Raw genomic sequence first — 5,418 nt, forward strand, 5'->3', positions numbered from 1 at the left:
TTCAGCGTTTGACTGCCACGCTGTATTAGTGGAACGGTGCGTTTTAGCACCTGAGGCGCGCCAACTTTTGAATCCTTACAGGATTCGATTCCCAGCGGTGAACATTATTTCAAATGCCTTGCCATTTTTCACATTCCCTCCTATTTTCTAGCACTATGTCCATTTTGATTTTCAATTATTTTCTCAACTTCAAAAAATCAGATAAATGTGAAAAATGCTCCAATTGATCTCCAATTTTTTGCATTGTGTTCCTTTACCTGTCTACTTTTTATGATCATTAAATTGCAAGTTGTGCCTGGCTTAAAAAATCATTTGTCCTAGGGTGTTTGAATGCATATGTATGTTTGACCTTGCCTTGTTCCATTCATCATAAAATGCTCAAAAATGATTCAATGCTTTTGAAATTTTGTGTGTGGATTCTAGACATGTTGAGTGACATTTTGGCTTTGGTTTGAGATTTTTCCCATGATCCATCTCTGTTTTATGCTTATGCTAACTTGGTGTGACAATTTGTGTCACACATGTGATTGCTTGAATTATGCTATGTGATTGCCATGCCTAATGATGTCCAAGGCCTCTGATTTTTTGTGTGTTGATCATGTTGGATGTTAGGATTACTCATGAATTTTGTCAAGATTATTTGAGCCATTTTTGATTTGGTGTGCATTTGTTTCTTCTGATGTCTCAATGTGATCACCATTTGCATGCCTTGCCATGTTTTGCTCATGAAATGAATATGATTAATGATTTTGATGTGGGACTTTTTGAGATCTGTTCTTGATTGAATGAGGATGATTCATGTTAAATTTCATGTTCTGTTTTGAATGTTTGACCCTCTTTTGACCCTAGGCTTTGACCTAGTGGTTTGGACTCACTGTTTGGATTGCGGATTTCAGGTTCAGATGCACATTGCCATGATTGGAGTGGCTCATTCATTTGAGTTTGATTAATTGGATGATGATTGGCTAACAGGGTGTTGTTTTGTAGGTTGATGCCAATTCATTTGTGTTGTGCCTTATGGCTTGCACATTGGTGCCTGATGCATTGCCTGTCTATTTATTATTGCATGATGACTGTTGTCTGTTTGTTTAAACTGTGTACTGATTGTTTGGTTGTTTGCACGGGTACTTTAGTAGCTTTAACTCATGGCTTGAGTTGCCTAGCTTGGCTTGTGGTTCGCTTACCACTTAGGTATAACTCTCTGACTTCATGTAGTCTGGAAGACCTGTCCTGTTATGTGGGCAGGCATCTATCTGAAGCCCTCCTTAAGAGGCAATGCTTGTGTTTGTTTATTTTGTGCCCTGTACATATCAAAGACCTCCTAAGTGAAGAGGCATTGGCAGATACAAGGGATGTGCAATCCATCCCCTGCTATTCAGTTGAGTCATTCATCCTGCTCACACCATTGTGTTGATGCACTTTGAATATTAACCCAAGATCATGTTGTGTCAGTCATTTGTGGAGAGTAGTTCCTACATTCTGAACTCCCACACCCTCATTTGTCTGAAGCTCTCCCAGGCCAGGGATAAGAGCTGTGAGGTCTTACCCTCACTTCCCATTTCATCTGCTTCACCCTAACTCTCAATGTTAGGGTTAAGAGCTAACTACACCCCATCCCAGTTGGCTTGTTTGTCGAGGTTGATTTGACCCCTTGGCTAAAGCCTAGCCTTGTGTGAGCCACTTGTTTGTATATAGGGTGTGTTCTTGCTTTTGTGCTTGTGATTGTTTGTTCTGTTAAGGATAGCTTGCTCCCTGTGCAAGTTAGATAGAAACCTCAACATAGGGATCGTATGCATGACAACTTCTAGGCTCGAGTCGTAGTCTCCCTAGTAGTTTGTGTCTCCCTTTGTCTCTGGTTAGGATAGAAGTTCTTTCCCTGTTAAGGGGAACTACGTCGCCCTGATCCTCATACCAAATGAGGTACGTAGGCAGGAGATGAGCTGATCTCTCCGGGTGCCCTTTTTCTTTTGCAACCCCTTTGCTTGTTGGAGTCCGACGTAAGTCCAGCGATTGGCGGTTGGTTTCCTGTGTGTTTGTTGGTTTGGAGTCCGATGTAAGTCCAGCGATTGGCGTTCGGTTTCCATGTTTGCCTGTTTGTGTGGAGTCTGACGTAAGTCCAGCGATTGGGAGTCGGTTTCCTGTGTGGGTTTTGTTTGGCATGCGTTAGCCGAGCTACGAGTGCTCTGATTCTTCTCTGGTTAGAGAAGATACGTATGCATAGGATGCGACATCCTAGCGAGCATGTTTCCCCTGTCCCGAACTACGTCGACTCTGATGTCTGTGTCTGACAGACTACGTAGGCCCAAGAGGCGATATCCTACCGAGTCCTGTTTCTTCCGTTTTTCTGTGTTTCCTTCCAGCCTTGTGCAGTGTTTGAGCAGTCTTTAGCAACCTTTCTTCTATCCTTTCTGAGCGTGGATCCCGTCGAGTACGACGGATGCGTAGGGGTGCTAATACCTTCCCTTCGCATAACCGACTCCTGATCCCATCTTTCTCTGGTCGCGAGACCATGTCCTTTCCAGGTTTACTTCGAGCGTTTCCTTTCCCTCTTTTGGGATAAATAACGCACGGTGGCGGCTCTGTTGTTTCTTTTTCCGCCGGTTTTTCGCGTAATGCGACAGTATGCAGTGGATGCGACATCCGTGCGAGTCATTTTCTTTTGACCTCTTTTTTTTAGTAAATAACACATTAGATAAACCCACACCCTTTAGACAAGAACTACGAAAGTGGATCCCGTAGAGTACTACGGATGCGTAGGGGTGCTAATACCTTCCCTTCGCATAATCGACTCCCGAACCCAAGATTTGGTTGAGAGACCCTGTCTTGTCCTTTCCTTTTTCCAGGTTTACTTCGAGCGTTTCCTTTCCCTCCTTTGGGATAAATAACGCACGGTGGCGACTCTCTTGTCTTTCTTCGCCGGTTGATTTTTTTCGCATTCCATTTTTCAGGTTGCGACACTTCTCTGATGGTTTTTGGGGGTTTTAGGTTTTCTATAACTTCTATTTTAGCTTTATCTACCTCTATACCTTTTTCTGAAACTATATGTCCTAAAACTATTCCTTCGGTTACCATGAAATGACATTTTTCCTAGTTTAGCACGAGGTTCACCTCCACGCATCTCTCCAGGATTTTGTCAAGGTTAGCAAGACAATTGTGGAAATCAAATCCGCAAACCGAGAAATCATCCATAAGCACTTCCATGATACCATCTAGGTAATCTGCGAAGATTGACATCATGCAGCGTTGGAAAGTAGCTGGGGCATTATAGAGGCCGAACGACATTCGTCTGTAGGAAAAAGTTCCATAAGGGCATGTAAAGGTAGTTTTTTCTTGATCTTCGGGATGGATAGGTATTTGGAAGAATCCAGAGTATCCATCCAGATAGTAGAAGTAAGAGTGTCTGGCTATACGCTCCAACATCTGGTCAATAAATGGTAAAGGGAAATGATCCTTCCTACCTCAAACGTCAACTTTCCTTTCTTGACATCTATTATGGCTCCTGCAGTCGATAAGAATGGTCTACCTAGAAGGATTGGTATATCATTGTCCTCTTTGATGTCCATGACAACAAAATCAGTAGGGATAAATAACTGACTTATCCTAACAGGAACATCTTCTAAAATGCCTATCGGATATTTAACAGATCTATCGGCTAACTGAAGTGACATCTTAGTGGGCTGTAATTCTCCTAATTTAACCTCTCACAAACCGCTAAAGGCATTAGGCTTACACTAGCTCCTAAGTCTAGAAAAGCCTTTTCAATGACATGATTACCCAAAAGGCAAGGAATGGAGAAATTTCCAGGATCTTTATCTTTCTTTGCTAATTTGTCCTCGGAAATAGCATTACATTCCAAAGGCTTCGGATCGTCAAGTCTACGTTTGTTGGTAAGGATGTCTTTGAGGAACTTTGCATAAAAAGGTATTTTGGTGATGGCTTCTGTGAAAGGGATTTCTACATGAAGTTTTTCTATAACTTTAATAAATTTTTGATATTGTTTATTGATCTGGGTTTGTTTGAGTCTTTGCGGATATGGTATAGGTGGTTTATATGGCGGGGGTGGTACGTCAGTTTTATCTTTAGGTTCTTCTCCTTTCTCTCGACCTTCCTGGTTTTCAGATTCCTCTAGTTCCTTTACTTCGTCCGGGGGTTTGGTACATTCCTTAGAAGTTTCGGGTTCACTCAATCTAGGGTTTGGTGGCTCATCATAAGCGTTCCCACTTCGTAGGGTAATGGCATTGGCTTGTCCTCTCGGATTTTGTTGAGGTTGTCCAGGGAATTGTCCTCCAGGTGTAGTCTGAGGGGCTTGGTTTAAAGCTACCTGAGAGATTTGGGTTTCAAGCATCTTGGTATGAGTAACTATTTGGTCAACCTTGGTTCCTAACTGAGTAATCAATTCGTTTACATGAATGTTTTGGTTCATGAACTCCTTGTTTTGTTGGGTTTGAGCGGTGATAAAATTTTCCATAATTTTCTCAAGGCTCGGCTTTGGTGGTACAGGTTGCATAGGTTGATTTGATCTAGGGGCTTGATAACTAGGTCTCGGAGGTGCATTATTTTGAATAGGGTTATTGTTTTTATAGGAGAAGTTCGGGTGATTCCTCCATCCAGGGTTATAGGTATTCGAGTATGGGTTCCCTTGGGTGTAGTTCACTTGCTCAGAGTGGGTTTCGTTTAATAGACTGCATTCTGCATATTGGTGTCCTTTAGTTCCACATATCTCACAATCCGACGAAACTGCGACTACAGTATTCGGGTTTATGCACATATGCTCGACTTTGAGGGCTAATGCGTCTATTTTAGCTTGCATCATGTCTATAGAGCTTAGTTCATGCACTCCTCCTTGGGCTTCCTTCTTCTCAAATGTCGCTCGTTCGACTCCCCATGATTGATGGTTTTGAGCCATATCTTCGATGAGGGCACTAGCTTCAGGATAAGGTTTGTTCATCAGAGCACCGCCTGCGGCAGCATCGATGGTCATCTTTGTGTTGTAATGAAGTCCATTATAGAAGGTTTGAATGATTAACCAATTTTCTAAACCATGATGTGGGCATGCTCGTAACAACTCTTTATATCTCTCCCAAGCTTCGAACAGCAATTCTCCTTGGTTTTGGGTAAATCTAGTTATATGGTTTCGAAGAACGACGGTTTTACTCGGGGGAAAATATCTAGCAAGAAAAACTCTTCTAAGGTTATCCCAAGTCGTAATGGAATTAGGTGGAAGGGAATCTAACCATGATAGGGCTTTATCTCTGAGGGAAAAAGGAAATAATCTTAAACGTATTGCCTCAGGAGAAGCTCCATTGGTTTTAAAAGTGTATGCTAATTGAAGAAATATTTTTAAATGTTGGTTTGGGTTCTCAGTAGCGAGACCCGCGAATTGTCTTTGTTGCACTAGTTGTAACAGAGATGGTTTAA

General features: G+C 42.1%; 1 non-coding gene across 1 annotated transcript; it reads left to right on the forward strand.

Moving 5' to 3' along the window:
- Positions 1 to 5,036: 5,036 nt before the first annotated feature.
- On the forward strand, positions 5,037 to 5,143 carry LOC127076890 (small nucleolar RNA R71). Its single transcript, XR_007786906.1, has one exon. It is a non-coding gene; the product is annotated as a small nucleolar RNA R71 (small nucleolar RNA).
- The last annotated feature ends 275 nt before the right edge of the window (positions 5,144 to 5,418 follow it).

The sequence above is a fragment of the Lathyrus oleraceus genome, chromosome 4, assembly GCF_024323335.1.
Source record: "Lathyrus oleraceus cultivar Zhongwan6 chromosome 4, CAAS_Psat_ZW6_1.0, whole genome shotgun sequence".
NCBI lineage: Eukaryota > Viridiplantae > Streptophyta > Magnoliopsida > Fabales > Fabaceae > Lathyrus > Lathyrus oleraceus.